The sequence below is a fragment of the Manis javanica genome, chromosome 9 (genome assembly GCF_040802235.1).
Source record: "Manis javanica isolate MJ-LG chromosome 9, MJ_LKY, whole genome shotgun sequence".
NCBI classification, from domain to species: Eukaryota; Metazoa; Chordata; class Mammalia; order Pholidota; family Manidae; genus Manis; species Manis javanica.
Genome location: NC_133164.1, coordinates 50,912,793 through 50,939,794, shown reverse-complemented (window position 1 = coordinate 50,939,794; position 27,002 = coordinate 50,912,793). Strand labels below are relative to the sequence as shown.

The 27,002-nt window shown below is 41.6% G+C and overlaps 1 protein-coding gene across 9 annotated transcripts in view; it reads left to right on the top strand.

Annotated features, from left to right (window-relative positions):
• The window catches only part of ELF1 (E74 like ETS transcription factor 1), a 141,078-nt gene that overhangs the window by 52,489 nt on the left and 61,587 nt on the right, over nt 1-27,002 (top strand). Inside the window, exon 1 of one of the 9 annotated variants that reach the window (XM_073212554.1) lies at nt 26,701-26,774. The exons of the other annotated variants lie outside the window; for them this stretch is intronic. The gene's annotated coding sequence lies outside the window, so the exon portion shown is untranslated. Of the gene's footprint in view, nt 1-26,700; nt 26,775-27,002 lie in introns of those variants that run through there. 9 annotated transcript variants of the gene reach the window in all.

The window sequence follows — 27,002 nt, the reverse complement described above, 5'->3', positions numbered from 1 at the left end:
CAGGGCATCTTTTTTGAGAGGTAAGGGCAGGGTTGGGGAGAAGGTCATATATAGGTGGTCAAGTGTTAGTAATCTCACTTGTGAAACAACAAGTTTGCGGGTTCTATTGTTCAGGCATTGGATTTTTTACTCAGTAATTGTGGTTTTCAAGTCTAATTTGTAAGGTGTTTACATCTTAGAATATTTCAGAAAACTACTATGAGTCTGTGTGTGTACAGTGAACTTAGATCCCAACCTCAGAATACCTTTTTCATTTGTTCTCTTTTCATAAACACTTCTCATCCCTCATGTTATGTTTCTGACACCATACTTCGATACATTTTCACATAAGCTATTGGACTATTTATAAGACAAGACATAAAGATGTAGCAGAGAAGGCAGGAAATACTTGACGTTTGTATGCCATATCTTGTACTCTGCTTCCTGTCGGTTAAACCACGATGAGAGGAACAGACACAGATGTACAGTTGCTGCTTTATTTTCCCATTAGGGAGACCAGTTAAGTGTAAAGCTTGTTTCATTAAACTTGTCACTTGTTGATTGTAGGTATGTCATAGGCTTGTTTTGTATATATGGACTTTCTGGATTACATTTAGATATTTGATACTGAAAATGTAACCTTTATGTAATTCAGAATGTTTACTTCTGTGAAATTTTTATAGGCCATAAAAGATTAGATTCAAATTTATATATCTGATATACAAATGATTAGCTAATATCTTGTTCTTAATATTGTATTTAAGCATTAATTAATTTTTATATTTTGGTATATCAAGAGTCCTTAAAACTTGTAGAGCATTTTATGGTACAACTTTAAAATAATGCAAGGAAGGTCATAGAGGTTGACTCGTTCAAGAAAATAGAGTTGGTAAATAACAGAACTAGGGTTTGAATGCAAGTCTTCTGATGCTAGATCCTGTGTCCTTCCTGGAAGAAGTTTTTTATTCAATTACCATTTTACTTACTGTTCAGTGATTTAAGCATTTAGTTTTACCTTGGCTCTTTCTACCTGGAGTGTCCTCCTGTTCCCCTTTTCCCTCACATTTTCTCTACTTTGAAAAAATAGATGCTGCTTGTCTGTAAGGAAGTGGCCCACATATCACTTCCTTGTGAAGTTTTCTCGGGTTCTCACAAGTATTTATCTCTTTCAATTCTTTCATCACTTGATCTACTTATTTATTTATGTTGTTCTGTAGTTATCTGTTTATGTTTTTTTCTTTCTTAAGCAATGAGCTTTATTTTTGTATACCGAGTACCTAGCATCTAATAGATTTTATAATACTTTTTGGAGGAATAAATACATGCTTGATATTTCTTTTTTCATTGTAGAATCAACAAGCTGATTAAAAAAACTATAATGTGGCCGTTTTCTACAGTATTCCTTTATGGCTTATGTAAGAAACAATTTCATTGTAAGATTGCTTTCCTGTTTCTGCCTTCTCCGTATTTGTTTTTGCTATTTATAGAAATCAGTTTCTGAGTGACATTATTAGTGTTTCCATCCTAGTTAAAGTGCTGATTATATATTGGTTCACTAAAAAGTATAGCTGAGAATTAGTTACCTTAGATTGCTGAGCATAAAAAATGTTTTACTTTGATCTTTAGATTAATCTGGAGAAATATCTACCTCTTCATTGTAGTTCTGATTTCTCCACTGAATGGAAGGAATAATTCCCTTTACCATTTGTTGCTTCTCCCTATATTATTTTCTGTTCTTGCTTCTAAGTCTTTGGTACTTCAGTGATTTTTGGGGTATAAATTATAGTCTGTCAACAGAACAAGATTTTTTGCAAGTAGGACTTTTAGATCTGCCTATTCTAGGAATGTGTGTAAAAAGGTACTGTATTAACAGTTTTTTCCAATTAAAAATTGATTTAGGTTACTATCTCATTTTTAAAAATCAAAATTTAAATGATAAAAAATTAAGTCAGATCTAATATTCAAATCTGCCTTGAAGGAAAAAATGACAAAACTATGAATTTCATTTCTAAGGGGTTTCAAAAGAACTAAGTAAAACCTGATTTACGATAGATGTGGAAAATAATTCATAGGGTTGTTGAATGTCCTTTTACATATGGGACTTAGCATTTTTGTGCCTTTTGTTGTTGGTGGTGTTTCTATCTTTGAATCAGAAAATACATGTATATATGTCATTTTGAGGATAGTGAAGCCTAGTCAAGCAAGTACATCATGTAAAATTCTATCAAATGCTAAAATAGTCTAATGAAAACAGAAATCTTTTACCAGTTCTGGTGCAGAATTTCAGTAAGTATTTTTTTTATTGACAAAAGAGAGTGTCCTTTGAGCTGTGGCCTAATTTGATTTTCAATACAATGTACTCTTAATATTCTTTTAAATTGCTATTAAGAACATACAGAAAAAATTTATGTAAGTCTTTTGTTCAAAAGTAGCTTATAATCTTAAGAGATGGGACATAGTAAATAGTTGCTGAATAATATGTGAGAATAAGCTTCTTACCCATTTCTGCTATATTGTGCATATTATTGTTACTAGCATTTGTATTACCTGATGGACTGTGGTTGCCATAGGGAATGACTGTGTCTTAGCCGCTGTTTCTTACTTATCTTTCTGCCACCCACCAGTGCCTAGCAGATAGGTCCCTAGTGAGTGCTTTTGAAATAAATGATTTAGATGATATTGATAAGATTTCTTAAGGCTATCTAGTATATAGGGAAAGACAATATAGGGAGAGTTTTCTTCGTTGTAGTGTTTATATTTGTAAAGGAGATTGTTTTTTTTAAGTCCTAATAAACTTCATTGTTGTTAACTTTCAGTTCATTAAAGTCAAATTAAAAGCTAATGTGAAATAGAGGCCCCAAGGTTACTTCTATGTAATAAACTTTGACTGGAAGATATCTGCCTATGGATTTAACTGTTACCAGCCTCACTCCGATTTTCCCTTCCCCTTTCCTTGTGTTACTTACACAGATTGTCTGAAAGGTGTAGAGTTTCTTCCCCAACTCATACTCTCCACTTGGACCCGGAGAGGCCACAGTTTCCGTATGTGGTTACTGGGTGTCGGGAGACACTGGGAGACAGACCTGGACATAGACTCGCAGGAGTTTCTGTTTGTGGGTTGCCTGACAGTTCCATGTTTTTAATGCAAAATATTTTGAGGGAAAACATGATGTTCTAATTAAGATTATTGGGTTAGAAACTTCATGGAGGCAGAAATTTTGGCCTATATTGTTCACTGCTGTATTCTTTTCGCCTAGAACAGAGTCTGGCATATTGGAGATGCTCACTTGACATTTGTTGAAAGGATAAATAGGTGAATGAGCATGAGTTGGAATCAGACCTGTGCTCAGACTCTGCACATGTTGAGTATTCCATTGACAAATACTTATAATGGACCATCTGTGTGAGACATGGGAGTGTGGTGGTTGTTGGGACAGAGTCCCTACCCTTATTTGGTTGGCTGTCTCATCCTTGTATCTTCATAGATATATAAAGGGGCATGGCTATTACTGATACGAAGTTTAAATGACAGATCTAGTCTTAAAGTGCTTGGCATAGGTCCTGGCACACATAAATGGTAGCTCTTGCTTCTACGTATTTATTTTCTAATTTGTTACCTCTTTCTTAAGCTCTTTGAGGATAAGTTTCTTGTCTTTTGTATCATCTTAAAAACATCAGTGGTTATTAGGAATGTTTAAGAATTAAGTATATAGTATATGTATGTTTTGCTTTGTAAATTGTAAAGCACTTAATAATAACTTATTACTAACATGATATTGTAAATGAACTTTATTGTGCCATTACACAATTCCTGGATGTGTGTACATGCTTAAGTATATTTAAAAATCTAATAAATGTCTGTTATATCTGCTTAGGCAACTTTGAATTTTTGAACTTGCCAAGAATAAGGCAAAGCCATAAAGAGGAGCCAGGTTTAATGCAGCCTCACTTGTTCAACTACACATTTTCATATCTCTCTTGTAGAATAACCCTGGAAGAAAGTAAATATTCCTTGAATGTTGGTGATAGTGCCCTCTATTAAGTGACTAAGAAATTTGCATCTGTCATCGATATCTTTCTTCATTGAGTAAATAAATCAACAGCATCTATTGAAAATATTTAATACTAAAGGACAAGATACAATCATCTGTAATGCAACTAGTTCAGATATTTCAGAGTTCCATTAGTATCCAAATAGATGTAGGACAGTTTTGATGTTCAATTGAATAACTTGTAAGAAAGATTATATGGTAATGTCATATATTTTTGAATATCTTATTTTCCCCTCTTCTAATCCTTAGGTGAAGGACAAAAGCTTGGAGTAAAGTGATTTGTTCTTTTATTTTTCTTTTACATAATTTCCCTGCCCTCTGGGCAATTTAAAAACCATTGTTGAGAATTTCTGTTATAAGTAATTAATAAAGAATTTAAGGAAGGCAGTATATACATTAGTAGCTAGAAGCCATCAGTGTAGCAATCAAGCTATGAAATGTTTGTTTAAGCTGTCCTTATCATTTTTGGATGGTGGTCAGCAGATCCCACATACATGATTTGCACTGGGCTTCATAATCATAGGGACCACACTCCGTTGTTGCAGCACAATTTGGAAACCTCCAGGAACTTTCTACTTCTTTCATCTATCTTAAATTCCATTGATTTTCACAACTCTTCATAATGTGGTTTTGATTTGCTTATTTAACACATACTCTGCTGTTTTGCATTGGTCCACTCTTAGCTCTTGTCAAGCTGTTAAACTGTCTCCAAACTAACTTTGGTCAGTTTTGATTCTCTGCATTCTTCTGTATCTCAGTGTTCACATACATGTGTACATGTGTACACATACATGCACACACTATACTTAACTACCTTTTCCTTCCCCTATAGTCTCTCCATGTCTTACCCTCCTTTAAAGTTGAGTGTAGATCCTTGGTTTTCACCAGAGTGTTTCCTTGAGCTGTTTGCCCTCTTCTGAAATGTTGCAGTATTGACCAGCTTTATTAGCATTTAGTTGAGTACTAACTCTTGGTGTTCACTTATTGTCCCTCTTGGGTCTTTGGACCCTGAAATAGGTCATAAACTTCATGGGAACAAGGTGTGCGTTATCTTTTTGTATTTACCACAATACAGAGAGAGCTTAGGGGAAGTTCAGTAAATGTCAACTTTTTACCACCAAGTTGATCAGTAGAAGCATAATTTCTTTCAAAAATGAATGTTGCAGGATCTTGTGATTAGCTCTGCGTATACACCAAATAAGCATAATAAAACTGTTTCCCATCGGAGAAAACCTAATGTAAGAAAACCTAATGTAATCTAATGTGCTTTAGTTAACAGAATCTGAAATGCATCAAACTGACTTAAAAATTGAGAAGTTATGAAAGGTTGAAGGCCTAAAATTTTAACTATTCTAGGTTATTATTACTTAGGAATATTATTTAACTTTTACTTCATGTTACTTAGGAATAGTATTTAAAGTTTGCTTCTAAGATTTGTACAATAGGAAGATGAAAAGTTACATGTATAATTTATAAGTATTACATAGCTGCATTTTAAGTATAAATGTTACAGTACTAAGCCTATGCTCTTCTTCTCATCTCTTATCTTGTGGTTTTGCTGCTTCTAGTTTTCTAGATGTTGCTTCTAGTTTTCTTAGGTGAGTGCCAGACAGGAGAATAATTGCAGGAAGAATCCCATTTTAAGGATGTTGACATGGAGCATAAGAATTGTTTTATTATGTCTAAACTTATTTAAAATAGTTTCTACTATTTAAAGAAGAAAAGGGTTATGTTATAAAAACAGTAGGTCACTGGGGTCTTCTCACATGGGGGGAACAAAGTTTTGTGCATAAGGAATCTTAAATTCCATTAACCTTGTTGATGATCTGGAAAAGGTGAAAGTATTTTGCTTCTCTGGATTTCATATTCTTAAGTCTGGTCCCACTGTGATTGAAAAGGACCCTCTTATGCCACAGATAAAAAAGACTGAACAGGAGGAGCCAAGATGGCGGCATGGGTAGGGCAACAGAAATCTCCTCCCAAAACCATATATATTTTGAAAATACAACAAATACAACTACACCTAACAGAGAGACCAGAAGATACAGTACAACAGCCAGGCTACATCTACATCTGTAAAAACTCAGCATCTCATGAAAAGGGTAAGATACAAAGTCGTGAGCTGGCGGGACCTGAGCACTCCCCCGACCCCACCTCACCAGCAGGAGGAAAGGAGTCGGAGTGGGGAGGAAGTGGAAGCACAGGGCTGCTAACTACCAGCCCTACTAATCTGCACTGGGAGCACAGACACACATTGCATGGTGCTCTGGATATTAGAGAAACGGAAAAGTAAAATCTGCAAGCAGGTCCCCACAGCTGACTTCCCTGGGACACAAGAAAAGCGAGTGCTTTTTGAAAGTCCTAAAGGGACAGGGGCTTAACAGCTGGATGGAATCATCCCGGCACACTCGGCCCAGCAGGCTGGGAATCCTAAGGAACTTTAGGCGCCCCAACCCCCTGGGTGGTAATGCAGCTCTGAAGCCTCTTATGGTGATAAGCAGCCTGCCATTCGTTCCCCCCTGGCCGGCGCTGCCCCCCGACAGCACAGAGTAGCTGGAGAGTGGCCCTGCCCACAGCAACCACTCAGAGTCTCCTCCCAGTGTGCAGTTACCCGGGCTAGATGCAGAGGCTGCCACTGGCATGCAGCTGCCCGGCACAGACAGAGGAAGCCGGAGCAAGGTCCAGGAGGCACAAAGGGGTGCCAATCTCGCAGGAGAACGCACCCAGTGTGCCTGCCGCTCCCTGCACGTCTCTGGGCTGCCCACGGCAGCTCAGGGGATTAACCCAGAGGCTGCTCCCATTGTGCGGGTAATGGGCACAGGCAGCGGAGAAGGGCACAGTAACCAGCAAGCAGAAAGGGAGTTTGTTTTCCCCGCTGACACATATGCCACCTGCCTACGGCTACCTCAATTGTCATGAAAAGGCAGAAGAATCTGGTCCAGTCAAGAATCACCCAGACAATCCTAGAAAGAAGGCCTGGGGAGATAGATGTAACCAATATTCCTGAAAAAGAATTAAAAATAAAGGTCATAACGATGTTGATGGACCTGCAGAAAAATATGCAAGAGCTAAGGGATGAAATCAGGAGGGAGATTACAGAAATGAAACAATCTCTGGAAGGACTTAAGCGCAGACTGAATTAGATGCAAGAGACTGTTAATGGGAAATAAATCAGAGAACAGGAATACAGAGAAGCTGAGGCAGAGAGAGATAAAAGGATCTCAAGGAATGAAAGAATATTAAGAGAACTGTGTGACCAATCCAAACAGAACAATATTTGCATTACAAGGCTACCAGAAGAGGAAGAGAGAGAAAAAGGGATAGAAAGTGTCTTTGAAGAAATAATTGCTGAAAACTTCCCCAAACTGGGGAAGAAAATAGTCTCTCAGACCATAGAAGCCCACAGATCTCCCAACACAAGGGACCCAAGGAGGACAACACCAAGACATACAATAATTAAAATGGCAAAGATCAAAGACAAGGACAGAGTATTAAAGGCAACCAGAGAAGAAGATCACATACAAAGGAAAACCCATCAGGCTATCATCAGACTTCTCAACAGAAACCTTGCAGGCCAGAAGACAATGGCATGATACGTTTAATGCAATGAAACAGAAGGGCCTTGAACCAAGGATACTGTATCTAGCACGATTATCATTTAAATATGAAGGAGGGATTAAACAATTCCCAGACAAGCAAAAGTTGAGGGAATTTGCTTCCCACAAACCACCTCTACAGGGTATTTTAAAGGGAATGCTCTAGATGGAAACACTCCTAAGGCTAAATAAATGTCACCAGAGAAACTAAAATCACACTAAAGAAAGCAGACCAACCAAATACTAACTAAAGGCAAAAAATAAAATCAACTATTCACAAAAACAGTCAAAGGAAACACAAAAGAGTACAGAATAAAACACTTAACATATAAAGAATGGAGGAGGAAGAATAAGAAGGGAGAGAAATAAAGAATCATCACACTGTGTTTATAATAGCTTAATAGGCGAGTTAAGTTAGACGGTTAGATAGTAAGGAAGATACCCTTGAACCTTTGGCAACCACAAATCTAAAGCCTGCAATGGCAATAAGTACATATCTTTCAATAATCACTCTAAATGTAAATGGACTGAATGCACCAATCAAAAGACACAGAGTAATAGAATGGATAAAAAAGCAAGACCCATCTATACGCTGCTTACAAGAGACTCACCTCAAACCCAAAGATATACACAGACTAAAAGTCAAGGGATGGAAAAAGATATTTCATGCAAACAACAGGGAGAAAAAAGCAGGTGTTGCACTACTTGTATCAGACAAAGTAGACTTCAAAACAAAGAAAGTAACAAGAGATAAAGAAGGACATTACATAATGATAAAGGGGTCAGTCCAACAAGAGGATACAATAATTATAAATATATATGCACCCAACACAGGAGCACCAACATATGTGAAACAAATACTAACAGAATTAAAGGAGGAAATAGAATGCAGTGCATTCAGCATTCATTCTACGAGACTTCAACACACCACTCACTCCAAAGGGCAGATCCACCAAACACAAATTAAGGACACAGAGGCACTGAACAACACACTGGAAAAGATGGACCTAAAACATACATCTACAGAACTCTACACCCAAAAGCAGCAGGATACACATTCTTCTCAAGTGCACATGGAACATTTTCCAGATTAGACCACATACTAGGCCACAAAAAGAGCCTCAATAAATTCAAAAAGATTGAAATTCTGCCAACCAACTTCTCAGACCACAAAGATATAAAACTAGAAATAAATTGTACAGAGAAAGCAAAAAGGCTCACAAACGCAGGAAGGCCTAACAGCATGCTTCTAAATAATTAATGGATCAATGACCAAATTAAAACAGATCAAGCAATGTATGGAGACAAATGACAACAACAGCACAAAGCCCCAACTTCTGTGGGATGCAGTGAAGGCAGTTCTAAGAGGAAAGTATATAGCAATCCAGGCCTGTTTAAAGAAGGAGGAACAATCCCAAATAAATAGTCTAAAGTCACAATTATTGAAACTGGAAAAAGAACAAATGAGGCCCAAAGTCAGCAGAAGGAAGGACATAATAAAGATCAGAGAAGACATAAATAAAATTGAGAAGAATAAAACAATAGAAAAATCAGTGAAACCAAGAGCTGGTTCTTTGAGAAAATGAACAAAATAGATAAACCCCTAGCCAGACTTACTAAGAGAAAAAGAGAATCTACACACACAAACAGAATCAGAAATGAAAGGAAAAATCATGACTGACACCATAGAAATACAAAGAATCATTAGAGAATACTATGAAAATCTATATGCTAACAAGCTGGATAACCTAGAAGAAATGGACAATTTTCTAGAAAAATAAAACCTTTCAAGACTGACCAAGGAAGAAACACAAAATCTAAACAGACCAATTACCAGCAACAAAATTGAAGCGGTAATCAAAAAACTACCCAAGAACGAAACCCCCAGGCCAGATGGATTCACCACTGAATTTTATGCAATATACAGAGAAGACATAATACCCATTCTCCTAGTTTTCCAAAAAATAGAAGAGGAGGGAATACTTCCAAACTCATGCTATGAAGCCAGCATCATTCTAATACCAAAACCAGGCAAAGACCCCATCAAAAAAGAAAATTACAGACCAATATTCCTGATGAACATAGATGCAAAAGTACTCAACAAAATACTAGCAAACTGAATTCAAAAAATACATCAAGAGGATCAAACACCATGATCAAGTGGGATTCTTCTCAGGGATGCAAGGATGGTACAACATTCAAAAATCCATTATCGTCATCCGCTACATCAACAAAAAGGACAAAAATCATATGATCATCTCCACAGATGCTGAAAAAGCATTCGACAAAATTTAACATCCATTCATGATAAAAACTCTCAACAAAATGGGTATACAGGGCAAGTACCTCAACCTATTAAAGGCCATATATGAGAAACCCACAGCCAACATACTTAACAGCGAGAAGCTGAAAGCTTTTCCTCTAAGATCAGGAACAAGGCTGGGATGCCCACTCTCCCAGCTGTTATTCAACACAGTGCTGGAAGTCCTAGCCATGGCAATCAGACAAAACAAAGAAATACAAGGAATCCATATTGGTAAAGAAGAAGTCAAATTGTCACTATTTGCAGATGACATGATATTGTACATAAAAAACCATAAAGACTCCACTCCAGAGCTTCTACAAATAATATCTGAGTTCAGCAAAGTTGCAGGATACAGAATTAATACACAGAAATCTGTTGCTTCCTATACATTAATGATGAACTAGCAGTAAGAGAAATCAGGAAAACAATTTCATTCACAATTGCATCAACAAGAATAATGTATTTAGAAATAAAGCTAACCAAGGAAGTGAAAGACCTATACCCTAAAGACTACAAGACACCCTAAGAGAAATGAAAGAGGACAATAACAAATGGAAACTCATTCCATGCTCTTGGGTAGGAAGAATTAATATGGTCAACATGGCCATCTACAAATCAATGCAATCCCTATCAAAATACCAATAGGATTCTTCAACAAACTGAAACAAATAGTTCTAAAATTCATATGGAACCACAAAAGACTCTGAATAGCCAAAGCAATCCTGAGAAAGAAGAATAAAGCAGGGGTCATCTTGCTTTCCAACTTTAAGCTGTACTACAAAACCACAGTAATCAAGACAATTTGGTACTGGCACAAGAACAGAGCCACAGACCAGTGGAACAGAATAGAGACTCCAGATATTAACCCAAACATATATGGTCAATTAATATATGATAAAGGAGCCATGGATATACAATGGGGAAATGACAGCCTCCTCAACAGCTGTCATTAGTGTTGGCAAAACTGGACAGCCACATGTAAGAGAGTGAAACTGGATCATTGTCTAACCCCATACACAAAAGTAAATTCAGAATGGCTCAAAGATCTGAATGTAAGTCATGAAACCATAAAACTCTTAGAAAAAAACATAGGCAAAAATCTCTTGGACATAAACATGAGCAACTTCTTCATGAACATGTTTCCCTGGATAAGGGAAACAAAAGCAAAAATGAACAAGTGGGACTCGATAGAAGCTGAAAAGCTTCTGTACAGCAAAGGATACCACCAATAGAACAAAAAGGCATCCTACAGTATGGGAGAATATATTCATAAATGACAGATCCGATAAAGGGTTGACATCCAAAATATATAAAGAGCTCACGTACCTCAATGAACAAAAAGCAAATAATCCAATCAAAAAATGGGCAGAGGATCTGAACAGACACTTCTCCAAAGAAGAAATTCAGATGACCAACAGACACATGCAAAGATGCTCCACATCGCCTGTCATCAAAGAAATGCAAATTAAAACCACAAGGAGATGTCACCTCACACCAGTTAGGATGGCCAACATCCAAAAGACAGACAACAACAAATGTTGGTGAGGATGTGGAGAAAGGGGAACCCTCCTGCACTGCTGGTGTGAATATAAATTAGTTTAACCATTGTGTAAAGCAGTATGGAGGTTCCTCAAAAGACTAAAAATAGAAATACCATTTGACCCAGGAATTCCACTTCTAGGAATTTACCCTAAGAATGCATCAGCCCAGTTTGAAAAAGACATACGCACCCCTATGTTTATCGCTGCACTATTTACAATAGCCAAGAAATGGGAACAACCTAAGTATCCATCCGTAGATGAATGGATAAAGAAGATGTGCTGTGTATACACAATGGAATATTATTCAGCCATAAGAAGAAAATAAATCCAATCATTTGCAACAACATGGTTGGAGCTAGAGGGTATTATGCTCAGTGAAATAAGCCAGGTGGAAAAAGACAGGTATCAAATGATTTCACTCATCTGTGGAGTATGAGAACACAGAAAAAAACAGAAGGAACAAATAGCAGCAGACTCACAGAACCCAAGAATGGACTAACAGTGACCAAAGGGAAAGGGACTGGGGAGAATGGGTGGGAAGGGAGGGATAAGGGGAAAAAAAGGGGGGGCATTACTATTAGCAGACATAATGTAGGTGGGGGGGCACAGGGAGGGCTGTACAACAGAGAGAAGACAGGTAGTGATTCTATAGCATCTTACTACGCTGATGGACAGTGACTGTAATGGGTATGTGGAGGTGACTTGATGATGGGGGCAGTCTAGTAACCATAATGTTGCTCTTGTAATTGTAGATTAATGATACCAAAAACAAAAGAAAAGACTGAACGTCCAAATACATAGGGAGATCTGGATTGAGCATGGCAGTGAGGACAGACAGAAGACTGGGAAAGTAGGATATACAGGATTCTAGGGGGACTGGGCCAGGGCTAATGTTGGCTTCTTTAATCCTGGGGTATGTTAGGGAGCCATGAGGGCCTATAAAAAGGAGAAATGCTAGAATACCTGTTTTTGAGATGGGAGTGAAAACTTGTAAAATAGTGACTTTTTAAAAAAGACCTGTTTCTAAGCTTAGTCCATGAAATTTTCTCTCTTCTAGTCCACATGTACACATATCTTGTTTTACGAATCTTAGTGGCCATATTTTTCTCATACCTTTTTGTGGCATCGTGAGAAGCCACTAAGCCTTGTTAATGGATTTGATGTTTTTTTCTATAGACAGTAGATGTCACTGATTAACTTTAAGTAGAGAAAGAAGTTCTTCATATTTTCATTTTTGTTAAATCACTTGTAACTGCAGAGTGAAGAGCCACTGGAGAGGAGCTAGAATAAAAGTAATGTTATGGAACAAGGGTCCACTGCCCCATGTGCCCTAGGCCAATCACAGGACATTTGGTTTTGCAAAAGGAAAAAGCTTTATTTTGAGGCCGCCCAGCAAGGAGATGGGAGGCAAAGCCCAAATTTGTCTCCCCCGAATCCAGAGGGAGAGCAGAATTTTACAGAAGGTCTATGCATAATTTAGTAGAGTTTATACATGTTAAGCAAGGCTGGTGTCATTACAAGAAATTAACATAATTGGGGCAGCACTTTCCTCCAGGTCCTGAATTGAATGTTGTGTAAGGTTGTTGGTCTAAAAAAGGTGGCTAAACCCTGCCCAGAGGTGGCGATTATAGTAGGATAATGAGGAAAGGTAAATTGGGGACGTCTGGAGCAGCTTCTGCCCAGGTGTCTCGCAGGGCAGTTTAGACTGGTTGTAGGCACAGTGCGAGTTGTCACAAATTCCTGAATTCCTATTGGCTCTGAAAAATAAGCTTGAGCATTTTTGTTACTATTATTCTTTTGGTGTCCTCATCCTAAGGGTTCAGCTGGAATTAGTCCCGTTCGGTACCATTTCATTGGTCAACATTCAGTCCGTGGAGTACATGGAGCAGTTATCACCTAATAATACAAGCCATGGCAATTAAACTACTTAAATTACTTTTAAGTTTTGCTTTCAGCTAATGGTATATCTCTGTGAGAGTGGAACTTCTGAGAGAATGCAGTTTCTTCTAGAAGAGTACTGTTCAGTGTGGTGGTTGGAGATGGGGGAAGGTGTGTTATGCAGCAGAATCTCCTGGGGGACTGAAACACCATATCCCTGGCTTTTCCCCTTCAATATGGGCCAGAGTGAAATACTGTTCTGATAGGAATTTGCTTGCTGTGTTCTCAGATGGGGAAACCATTGCATTAGAGCATATGTTCTAAGCAGGCAAAAATATTAATCAGGGCAACCAAGAAATGAAATAGTTTCCTTGCAAGTTGATTCTTGTTTCTTATAGGGAAATTGTTTTAACTGCCCAAACAGGTTTTGCTGATAAGCACATTTTAGCATGCTTGTGTTCCTGGGATAGGTGTGCTTTTGCCGGAGTTCACATTTTGGATGCTGGAGGAAGAATTACCTTCAGTCGGTTTATTTGCATAATAAGATGCACCAATAATGGCATTTTGATAATTATCACTTTGAACTGTCTTGAGAAAGAAGTTAAACTTTTTTCTTGACCAAATTTAAAACACTATCTGATCACTGTTGAATATTTGTTTGGTTTTAAGTGTCTTGTTTTCTGAATATGCTCAGAAAAAGGGTTAATTCTGAGACCACAGGTATGGACAGGTCTAGGTATGCTATCTGTGGCTGTTTTGCAAGGTGCTATAAATGCTGCCTGAGTGTAATCTGACACCAGGTAGGTCCAAGTGGCCAATGATGGAATAGAGAACAATGTGAAAGAACCAGAATTTCAGGTCTGGGTAGTTAGTAAATGCAGCCAGCCCTCTGAGTCCTGCACTGTTCATCTGGGTGTCAGCAAAAAGGCAGAAGCATAGAGAAGTCAGCCTGTTCAGCTTCATCATACTGACGTGTGTGTGTGTGTGTGTGTGTGTGTTTTGTTTGTTTGTTTAACCTTAACATGGTTGAGGGTAAGGTGAGCTTTATTCAGGTTTCTTCCAAGGCCTGCTATAGCTTTGGATATTTCAACAGAAACCTGACTCTTAATGACTTTCAGAAAAACACCCATTTAGTGCATCATTCATACGAAAATAAAATTACTTTCGAAAAGTTCTAGTTACCTTCCTTCCCCCTTGCTAATCTCCCCAGTTGTAATGAGAGATGCCTGAGGCCAGGATAGCTACTTAAAAAATATTGGTGGATGGGGTTTGTGGGGGGAACTTGGTGAAGGGAGGACCCTAGTAAACAAAGTTCTTCATGTAATTGTACAACAACAAAAAAATATTGGTGGTAGGTAATATGTATGGTACTTGTATGGATTCCAAGAACATACTTTTAAACTTTTTCTAAATTTTACTAAATTCCTTTAATATTTGAAATGATTTAAATTAAAAGGTTCTAGGGTATAGAAATACTTTCTTTTTGATTTAAATTATTAGAATCCTGAATACAGTGGGGATGATTTGTTCCTTATATGACACTGACTTAACTATTTTTTTCCTCTTCTCTTTTGAGTATATACCTTACATGATTTAGTGAGATTTATTTTACAATTAGTATCTTTTTTTTTTTTTTTTTTTTTAATATTCAGTAGGAACTGAGAGACTAACTACCCTTGTTTGGGAAATTCAAATTTGGTTACTTAACTGTAGCTACATTTTGGTATGTGAAGGGTCCCCACCAGTAAGATGGTGAACTTCCGGCTTCTTTTCGGGGTCCTCGGTTCCCGCCGGCGCCACCTGAAGCCCAATCACCTCTCGCCCCCCTCCCAATCCCAGCACCTAGCCAACAGCCACCAGCCCCGTAGAGGTAACACCACAATCACCCTATGCCCCTTCCTATATAACCCAGCACCTTTCCCTAATAAAGCAGAACTCTCCGGTGAATTGCTGCTGTGTGTCGCTCCTTTCCTTTCATTGGTGCTGAAACCCGGGAGACGGGACACCCCAACTGAGCCCCGTCTTCCCCCCGACACCAGCAGCAGCTTGTCCTCGTCCTCTTTTTCCAGCACTGGCTCATCACACTCACCACTCCTCTCTGGCCTTTAGGTAAGTTTTCCCCCCTGGGTGGGCCACTCTTCCCCGAGCTATATCGCAGTGCCATTGACTGTGATCGTCTGGCAAGGCCCTGACGCTCGGAGACGAGGAGGGAACGCTTCCCGCCTCAGGCCTTCACGGCTGCGGCAGCCCCTCAGGCCCCTCCTCCAAAAGCCATAAAACCCCCGCCTCAGGCCTTAAACTTTTTAAGCAAAATTTCCCCGGGGTGGGCCACTCTTCCCCGAGCTATTGCAGTGCCATTGACCGTGATCGTCCGGCAAGGCCCTGACACTCGGGGACGAGGAGGGAACTCTCCCCGCCTCAGGCCTTCACGGCTGTGGCGGACCCTCAGGCCCCTCCTCCAAAAGCCATAAACACATTCACCGTCCCTTCCATCAGTGCTGAAACTTTTTAAGCAAAATTTCCCCGGAGTGGGCCACTTTTCTCCGAGCTATCGCAGTGCCATTGACCGTGATCATCCGGCAAGGCCCTGATGCTCGGGGATGAAGAGGGAACTCTCCCCTCCTCAGGCCTTCATGGCTGCGGCGGACCCTCAGGCCCCTCCTCCGACAGCCATAAATCCCCGCCTCAGGCCTTCACAGCTGCAGCAGACTCTCAGGCCGCCCCCCCCCCTCCAACAGCCATAAACGAGGGGACTCTTTTGCGGATGAGAACGCTCCCTTTCCCCACCCCCTCCTCCTTCTGTCCCGTCCGCCGAACTGTCTGCCGAAAACGCCTAGCGCTAGGTGCCTCGTGATTCCGGCACTCTGCCTTCTTAGGGAAGTCTGGGTGACGACCCACACTTCCCAAGAAATTCCGACTCGTATACGAGTTTCCGCAGACCACCAAGGATCATCGGGGACGCCCTTTGTCTCCTTGCGGTCTGCTTCCAGTCTGAGGATCTCTGTTTGTCTTCCCCTGTTTGCCTCCTTCTCTGTCCTTTAGCCATGGGAGCCTCCTCATCCCTCCCTGAAAGTTCACCTCTTGAATGCCTGCTCAAGCATCTGGCTACCCTCTCCCTGATGCCTGATAGAAAACCAAAACTTCTCCATAAATATTGCTCCCAAGATTGGCTGACATACCCCCTAGACAATAACAAGCAATGGCCTGCAGGGGGAACTCTTGATCCTAACATTACTCGCAATCTCTCTAACTACTGCCAGCGCCTGAAAAAATGGAAGGGGATTCCCTATATCGAAGCTTTTCGCCTCCTAGCTCAAAATGCCAGCCTCTGCACCACCTGCTCCCCGCCCCAAGTTCACTAAGTTCCAGGAGCCTCGTCCGTCTTTGCCCCCTCAGATTTGGTCCTGAGGGCCTCCCAAAATTATCGTGGCTTTGTCCCCATCACCTGTTTCACCCGCACAGACTGAGCCAGAACCCTTCAGTCCCCCTCAGACTCGGTCCCGAGGGCCTCCCAAAATTATCGCTCCCCTCCGGGAAGTAGCAGCATCCGAAGGCATCGTGCGCGTTCACATCCCTTTCTCCTTAGGAGATTTAGCCCAACTTGAGAAACGCCTAGGTTCCTTTTCCACTGATCCCACGACATACATCAGGGAGTTTCAATGGACCCTCCAGTCTTACAGCCTCACACATCATGACATTTTCATGCTCCTGGCTAATACTCTCCTCCCTGAAGAGCGTAGACGAGCTTGGGACTTTGCCCAAATGCATGCTACCGAAACCCACAGGACTGACCCCACCTGTCCTCCTGGCCCCACTGCTGTCCCCGAACAAGACCCATACTGGGATTATAGCACCGCCGTGGGTCTCCACTCTCGAGATATTTTTGCCTCCTGCTTAATAGCAGGTCTAAAAAAGGCAGCTCGTAAAGTAGTCAATTTTCAAAAGCTCCAAGACATAATTCAAAAGAGAGACGAAACCCCCTCTGAGTTCTTAGACAGACTCACTCAAGCCCTATTACAGTATACCAGCCTGGACCCAGAAACACCTGAAGGAAGACAGGTCCTTATGACATACTTCCTAGCTCAAAGCTACCCCGACATTAAAGCTAAACTCAAAAAGTTAGAACAGGGCCCCGCTACCCCACAGACTGAGATCCTAACAGTGGCCTTTAAAGTCTTTCATAACCGGGAGGAGGAGAAAGAACACCGTAAACAAAAAGCTGATCAGGCCAATTTCCAGATGTTGGCCCAGCTGATAAAACCACAAGCTGGGCACCCCTCTTCAGACAAGCCCCCCCCAGGAGCTTGTTTCAAGTGCGGAAAAGAGGGACATTGGTCAAGGGCATGCCCCTCCCCCAGATCTCCTACCACCCCATGCCCCAGATGCCACAAAAAGGGCCACTGGGGGTCTGATTGCCCAACCACCTGAAGGGGAGGCTGGACGAACAACCCCCATCCTAAGCCCGCCATAGAGGGGCTAGCAGAAGAAGATTGACGGGGCCCGGGGGCTTCTCGCACGACCATTTCCATCACCAAACAGGAGCCCAGGGTTATTTTAACAGTAGACGGTCGCCCCATCTCCTTCCTCCTAGATAGAGGAGCCACCTTCTCAGTCTTGCGAGAATACCGGGGCCCTACCACGCCAGCCATTACTCCTATAGTTGGGGTAGGAGGTAAACAGATTTTCCCATTAAAAACCCCCCCCTTTTATGCACAATCCTAAACAGTCCCATACCTTTCTCCCACTCCTTCCTAGTTATGCCCCAGTGTCCCATCCCTTTACTAGGACGGGACATCTTTTCCCTCCTCCACGTTTCCATAACTATATCCACTCCCACAGCCCCCAGTACTCCCTTTCTGATGGCCCTCATAGCCGATGGCCCCCCTCTACCCAATGAAAGCTCCGGTTCCGCCCTCATACACCCTGTAAATCCCAAAGTTTGGGACATTACAAGCCCCTCCATGGCCCTACGTCCCCCTGCCTCTATCAAATTACGTGACCCCTCTCAGTATATCTGTCAGGCCCAATACCCCCTAACCACTTCAGCCCTCATAGGCCTCCAACCCATCATTCAAGATCTCTTAAACAAAAACTACCTCAGACCCACTCACTCCCCATTTAATACCCCCATAGTAGCCGTTAAAAAAACCAATGGATCTTTCCACCTTGTCCAAGACCTTCGCCTCATTAACATGGCCGTTGTCCCTATCCATCCCTTAGTTCCAAATCCATACACCCTTTTATCGCAGATCCCTGCCTCCGCATCCCACTTCTCAGTCCTAGATCTCAAGGATGCATTTTTTTCTATCCCTCTAGACCCCTCCTCCCAAGATTTTTTTGCCTTCACCTGGACGGACCCATACACCAGACATTCTGTACAACTTACTTGGACAGTTTTGCCACAAGGCTTCCGAGATAGTCCCCATATTTTTGGACAAGTCCTAGCTCAAGACCTCAAACAGTTTCATCATGATCATCCCGAGTCCACTTTATTACAATATGTAGATGATCTTCTACTCTGCAGTCCCTCGTGGGAACAGTCTCAACTTGACACTGCGTCTCTACTTAACCTTCTAGCTTTCAGAGGTTACCCGGTATCCCCGGTCAAAGCTCAAATCTCTTCCCCTTCTGTCACTTACCTTGGATTCCTTCTGTCTCAACAAAGAAAGTCCATTACCTTAGACAGAAAATGACTCCTCTCTGACCTGCCCGTTCCCAAAGCCAAGACAGAAATCCTTTCCTTTCTAGGCCTGGCTGGGTATTTTAGAGCGTGGATCCCTAGCTTCTCCCTGTTGGCAAGACCCCTATATGACCTCAGCAAGGGCCCCCCGAAGAACCATTATCATCCTCACCCCGACACTCCTTCATTAAGCTCCGTCAAGCCCTTGTGGAAGCTCCAGCTCTCCATCTCCCTGATTTGTCAAAACCCTTCTCATTATACATTCATGAGAGGTCCATTCAAGCTCTAGGAGTCCTAGGCCAATATTATGGCCCATCCTTTGCCCTAGCTTATCTCTCTAAGCAATTAGGCCCCACAGTTCAGGGACGGGCCCCCTGCCTACGGGCATTAGCCGCTGGACAGCTCTTGCAGAAAGAAGCTCATAAACTAACATTCAGAGTGCCCTTACCATTCTCTCCCCACATCACCTAAAAGATCTCTTAACCTACAAATGTTTACAGACTCTCCCTCCCTCCAGACTCCTGACCTTAACGTCCTCTTTCCTCCAAAATCCAAATATTTCTTTCCTCCCCTGCCACCCCCTGAATCCGGCCACTCTTCTTCCTCTACCCTACTCTCCTCATACTCCCTCGCATGATTGCCTAGAAGCCCTTCACAACTTCCTTCCGTGCCACTCCACAATCTCGGAAGGAGCCCTCTCACACTCCGACCTCATCTGGTTTACTGATGGGTCCTCCTTTAAACATGAGGGCACCCACTACTCAGGATACGCAGTAGTGTCCCTCGAAGATGTCATTGAGGTACGAGCCCTACCCCCTGGTACAACCAATCAACAGGCTGAACTCATTGCAGCCACCAGAGCTTGCACTCTGGCCCGGGACATGTCTCTCACATTGTACACTGACTCCAAGTACGTATTCCACATTCTCTTGTCTGAACGGCAGTATGGAAAGAATGAGGCCCCCTCACCACAAAAGGGAATTCCATAACTAATTCAGCCTTAATTACTAAACTTCTAGAGGCTTCACAACTCGCACACCGACTAGGCATAGTCCACTGCAAATCACATCAAAAAGATGAATCCCCCATTGCAAGAGGTAACAACAAAGCCGACAGAGTAGCCCGGTCAGTTGCCCTATCAGAAAACGTACCAGACAACAATTCGTCTGCCCTTGCAGTTTTAGCCTTATGACAAGACACCCTTTGCTCCTAGGACAAAGAGTCTCTCTTCCGCCTCTTACATGACCTGTTCCATCCCAGCCCCCAATCCTTGATCCATTTTTTACAATCTTTTTTTCCTCTCTCTCCTGAAGACAAAACCCTGCTTAACCAAATCACCTGCAAGTGCACCATCTGCCAACGCACTAACCCTAATACCCCCCTCAAGGCCCGACCCTTCCCGGCTCATCAAGCAAGGGGTAATGTCCCCGCTGCAGATTGGCAAATAGACTTCACTAACATGCCCCCTGTACGACGCACCACATACTTACTCGTGTTAGTAGATACATTTTCAGGATGGGTCGAAGCTTTCCCCACCACTAACAGACGAGCATCCGTGGTTGCCTCTATCCTCCTCACCCAGATCTTTCCTAGGTTCGGGATGCCCACTTCCCTCCAATCAGATAACGGCCCTGAGTTCACTGCCCAAACTATCCAGAACCTCTCCAAGTCGCTCTCCCTCCCCTGGCATTTACATTGTCCTTACCGACCACAAGCTTCAGGAAAAGTAGAAAGAGCCAATAGAACTCTAAAAGACATCCTGACCAAACTATCTCTAGAACTACACCTTGACTGGGTTCGCTTACTTCCCTCAGCTCTACTCCGCATTCGAGCCCTCCCAAAGAAACCTTCCTTCTTGTCGCCCTTTGAGATCATGTACGGCCGCCCGATTCTACCCCCGGGGCTCCCTTCCCACAAAGGACCAATTCTTCCCAATATACCCCTTCCACTACTCTCTCTCCTCCGCACTGAATTGTGGAAATATCAGGATTGGCTCCTTCCTGATCCATCTGCCTCCCAAAATCCTCCTGTCTTACAGCCTGGCCAACTAGTGTTTTATAAGCCACCAGAAGATCGGAACTCTCTCACCCCGAAATGGGAAGGTCCACACCCAGTTATTCTCTGCACCCCATCGGCCGCCAAGCTCTCACTGCCTGATAACTCTGTCACCCCTTGGATTCATATCTCCAGGTTGAAACCAAATACCCAAGACCCACCTTCTCTGGACACCCAAGACCCATCAGTCACAATCCAGAGTCCTTCGGATACAGCCCAAGACGCTGTCTACTCCACCACGCCTCATCCCTCTTATCTCTTGAAGCTCCGCATCTCCCGTGCACCCCCTTTGCCATCCATACCCGAATCATGACTTTTTCCTCCTTTACTGCTCTCTTGCTTTTTTCCTCATTCCTATTGTCTTCCCCGCCGCCCCACCCTCCTTTGTATGGCGATTCAAAGTCAGGCAGCCTTACACACAGCATCAAACAAAAGTTACTGCCCTCATTGCCACATCAGACTGCCCTCTGAAAGGCTGGTCTGCACCTTTATACCTCCAATTTTCTCCCTCCACCGAAGTGTTCACTAACAGCTACCTTTATTCTCTCTACCTCTGCTTCCTCTATGACCAAAGACAAGCCTATTGCAGGCGGTGGCAAGACACCTACGGGGGATGTTCCTACTGGTCTTGCGCCATTCACTACATGGGTGACTTCCAGTACCCACAGTATTACTCCTCCAACCGTTTCATGAAATATCCCAACGGCTCATTCTCCTTATCAATCCCAGATCCCTGGGACTCTTGATGGGCTGCTGGAGTAACAGCCTCAGTTTACTACAAGGGGTCCTCGACCTCCCACTGTACCCTTCATATCTCTCGAGAGTATGTTCCCTCTCGCTCCCAGATCTCTCAAGTTGCATCAGATAGCAGACATTCCGAGAAAGTCATTATCCAAACTCTTGATGGCACCTTTTCATCTTCTTATTCCTCCTACTCTTGGTTACAGCTCATTCAAGACACCACCATCTTTCTCAACCACACCCTCAACACCGCCAATTGTTTCTTGTGCGCATCACTACAGCGCCCACTGCTGGCCGCCGTGCCCCTCAATATTTCCAACTACTCTTTCCATGCAAAAGGACAATCCCTCCGCCCCCTGGCAGACATACCCCTATGGGAACCAGAATACGCAGATAATCTCACCATCCACCACTGTGTAGGCCCAACTCCACCCCCCTCCAGCGCACTTCACTGCCTCTCTATCTACACCCCTATCCTCGGCTCTAAGACTTTTACGCAACTGGGACACTTCTTTTGGTGTAATGGCAGTCTTTTCAACTCACTGCCTCTCAACTCCGATACACCCTGCATTCTCGTCACCCTAATCCCACAGCTTACACTTTACAGCATGGCAGAATTCCTTGAGCTCCAACCTCCCTTGCCCTCGCGCACAAGAAGGGCTGCTTTCCTTCCCATCATGGTTGGTATCTCTTTGATCACCTCAGCCATTGGGGCAGGGTTTTCGGGAGGAGCCTTGGGTCGCTCTCTATGGGCAGTTAGAGATCTTGACGCCAAACTTGAGGGAGCCCTGACATCCACTGCCGATTCCCTAGCCTGTCTCCAAAGACAGGTCACTTCGCTAGGTAAAGTCACTCTTCAATACCGGCGGGTCCTAGATATGCTTACGGCCGAGAAGGGCGGCACCTGCTTCTTCCTCCAGATAGAATGCTGCTATTACATCAACGAATCCGGCATTGTAGAAACTGACATCACCAAACTCACCGACCTTGCCTCCAGCCTCCACTCTGCTTCCAATTCCAACCCATTCTCTTCAATAGTAACAAACCCCCTCCTTACCTGGGTCTGGCCCATTGCAGGCCCCATAATAGTCATTCTTCTCATGTGTCTCTTCTTACCCTGTGTAATAAAGTTCATCAAATCCCAAGTCGGAAAAATCTCTAATCAAGCTTTCAACCAGCTTTTACTCAGGAACTACCAGCTTCTGGCCACAGAAGATCCCTCACCCTCACGTGACCTCCTCACCAAATGCTGAGGTGGATCTCTCTCTCTACTGGAAACTGTTCCTGGAAACAATGGCCGCAGACGCCTGGCTCCTGACACCCATATCCTCTTGGCACCATTGGTATCAACAGGTCCTCGACCTATGGTTACAGGGAACCTTCATTGATTTACTACCTGAAGAAGTCCACATCTACTCATCCTTACTGTGGGGAGTCCTATCAACCCTTTCCTCCCAATCCTCAAACCCTCACTCCCTTCTACGCCCCTGTTCAGCAAGAAACAGTCAGAGAGAAAGCAATGTCCACAAACCCATAGAGGAGAAAGGGGGGGGAATGAAGGTTCCCCACCAGTAAGATGGTGAACTTCCGGCTTTTTTTCGGGGTCCTCGGTTCCCGCCGGCACCACCTGAAGCCCAATCACCTCTCGCCCCCCTCCCAATCCCAGCATCTAGCCAACAGCCACCAGCCCCGTAGAAGTAACACCACAATCACTCTATGCCCCTTCCTATATAACCCAGCACCTTTCCCTAATAAAGCGGAACTCTGGTGAATTGCTGCTGTGTGTCGCTCCTTTCCTTTCAGTATGTTTCATTGTTTTTTACATATTCATCTTTTATAAAAGGGTAAGTGATGATAATACTGTATTCCAAAAACTAGCAAGAAAAATGTCAGTAAAAATTTATTTGTAATTATTTTTAATGAGTTATGAAGTTGTATCTTTATAAAAAGGCTTATTAATGTTTCCTTTTCGCTTTTGAGGCTGAGTGAAGGTAAAAGAAGGTGGTTTGATTGGATAGAGCTTGGGAAAGAATAATAGTAAAAGTTGAGATTGAAAGTAATAATAGGAAAATCCACAAACTCCTGTGCTTCAGTTGTTCCAGGTAAAAGTATGATTGAAAATGATGTATCAGGTATCAAAAGGTTGCACGAAATTATTCGGAGACCTTTGTTACAGACATTTATGTAAGGATTTCTATTTTTCCAGATACTCTCCTAAAGAAAAACCCTAATGAAGTTTATTAATGTAGATATAGGGTCATAAGTAGAGAATTGGGCTGGGAACTTAGGCTTCTTTTGCTTTCTTGCCACTAATCCTGTGATCTTGGACAAGTCAGTTTGCTCTAGGCCCAAATTCTTTAGCTGTTCAGTGAATGCATTGTCCTAGGTAATCTTTAGATGTTTTCCAGCTCTAAAATCATATGGTTCCACACTTTTTAGATTGAGACTGGGTAGCCGCTTGGAAGAGAGTGCAGAATTTACCTTGACACCACTGATTGATGTTTCCATTTCTGCCGGGAGCTAATATAAAAGCTTGTTGCTATATTAGAAAAAAATGAAAAAAGCCTAACATGGTGTTACACAAGAATTCCTGTCATTACAGTTCATGGGTTTATTGCTTGGTTCTCATTTCTAATTTGTATAGCTTCTCTTATTTTCTCTCACTTTCCTTACCTGTTTTTTTAAAATTTCTATTGTATTTTTTCTGATGTTGCTTTTTCCAAGTATACTTGCTCTTCTTATGATGGTTATGTCTCTGTGTTGAAAAGGGTCATTTATTAGGTTACCATTCATGTAAAAATACTTTCTGTGCAGGTATTTGGCATCTGGGGCTACTACAGAATTCCAGTGCTTTAGGTAGTCCCAATCCTATAAGCATACATGCATACATAAAGACAAACATTGTCTGAATACAATGGACTATGTTATTTACCTACCTCTGATATGAATGGGTGGTATCTCTGGATCAGGAATCGAATTACGAACCACCTTGGTGCCATAAACTGTTTTCGCTGCTGAGGAAGGAATGAGAAAGAGTGAAAGAATACAGGTGATCAGAGGCCTAAATAAGCTAGTGAAATGATTCAAAAGCTTTTTTTTAAATGCATTTTCAGTTTGTGGGCTTCTGTATGACAATGAACAGAAGGTATCCACCAGAGTAAAGGTGTCTTTTTCTATCCTAACAATTGGCTTAAGTGATCGTGGGAAATTGTTTAGTTTTGGTTTATTACTCGTTTGTCAGCATGTACTGTAAGGTGTGGGTATGTTGATTACTTGACCTTATTTTTGAGATTAGGCAAAAACATTTATTAAAGCACAATAGCAGTGGGGCCAAGTACTAGTAAGAAAATACTACAGTAGAAAAGAAAATGAAACTTAGCTTTATATAAATGTGTTCACATTGGTCATTGGTACAGTGTCACTTTGTATTTAGTAACAAATGGATTTTGAAATAGTCTTTTGGAATCTAACCTTTTAGAGAGAAACTTCTGTATCAGGAAACATCTCTTGATTCTGGTTTTACTTTGTTACTGTGGTTTTTCAAGCTTAGAATAATGTTTCCTCTTTATCAAAAGTACAACAGTCATTCTTTATAAAGAATATCTGTACAAACAGCTTAAATATCTGATAGTTTTAAAAACAATGTCATTAGTATAATCCTTTTTATTATTACTATGGGCACATAGGTAATTACAGAAGACATTTAGACTACCCAGGTCTTTCTGTAATTATCTTGGTGCCTGGAACATTGCTTTGCAAATAATAGGCACTTAAAGATTTATTCAGTTGAATTAGGGAGACATAATTTTCAAATGTGGCACAATGTACAGTTAGTGCTAACTTGGTGGTGTGGGCAATTAAGAGGTATATTTCTGAAAGTAGTGATCTAGATAGGTTGAGGCATAGAGGTTGGGACGCCTAGTGAGAGAAATGGGCCTTGAACATTGAAGAAAGGAAATGAGAAGTAGGAGGGGTATTCCAGGAATGTGGAATAATAGAGTTTGAGAAGGGATGCAAGAATGAATGTGGCAGATCATTAAGAAGGCAAGCCAGGTATGGGTAATAATTTAAAGGAAAAGACTATAGTAACATTTGTCCAAGGCCAACTGTATGTCTTGTGTTTATTCTGTCTGTGATCAATTTAGGTCAAAGCATTCCTTTTTCCCCTCTAGATATGGTGCATTGCTCAAAAAGGACCCAAATGTGCTAAACACCAAAACTTCCCCAGTGTTGGAGTTGAACTCATCATTACTGAAAGGGGTGAGGCGAAGTGGGTGTGGGAAGAAACAGGTTAGAATTTCCTTTAGTGAAGTTGAAATATTACCTAAATTGAATTCTTAACTCTTATTTTATTTTGATTTCCAGTTAGGGAAATCATAGTCATATGATGGCCCATAGAGTCCAGAATTTTTAGGGAATAGGCTTTACTTTAAATTTTAGGGAATTTAAAAATTCCAGTGTATGACTTGACTGGCACATGCTATCTGCATTTAGTTTTCAGGGAAACATTCACCAGCTCAGCTTCATTGTCTTTTTAAAACTAAAATTGTACATGATATTTCAAAGAACTAGATGTTATTTAATGTGATTATTTTTATAATCTTTGTCTTTTCATGTCACATATGTGGCCATAACCATAATATTTAATGAAATTGTGATAAACTCTGAAATTTTTCCTTTTGTTAGTAGTGCTAACTTTTTTTTTAATAGGCAGACATCTTTGGCAGGCACTTACAAGCATTTCTCCTTCCACTATGAAATTGTTTTCACTCTTTAGTTGCGTTTCTGTTTTTCTACTATTGTAAAGTGCAGTTCTTTGCATGTTCTAATTTGCCATGACGTGGTCAAGTGCTGTTTCCTTCCTGTTGCTTGCAAGCCTGTGCTAGAGATAAGGATACATTTCAGTGCATTAAAAAAGAAGCCACTGAAGACAGGCTTAAAAGCATGGTAAAACATTCTATTTATTAGAAACCTCTTTAAAAAAACAGAAAGAGTAGGCTTTAATTTCTGCTTATTTTTGAAAGTACTTAAAATAGTACTTACTAAACTTTAAATGTATTAGACAGATTTTAAGTCCTTATGTATATTAGGCCTAACAGGAATACTTTCTGAATGTTTCTATTAAGGCAAAAATGTACAGATGAAATTCCTCTTTGAGTAGTAGTTCTTGTGTAT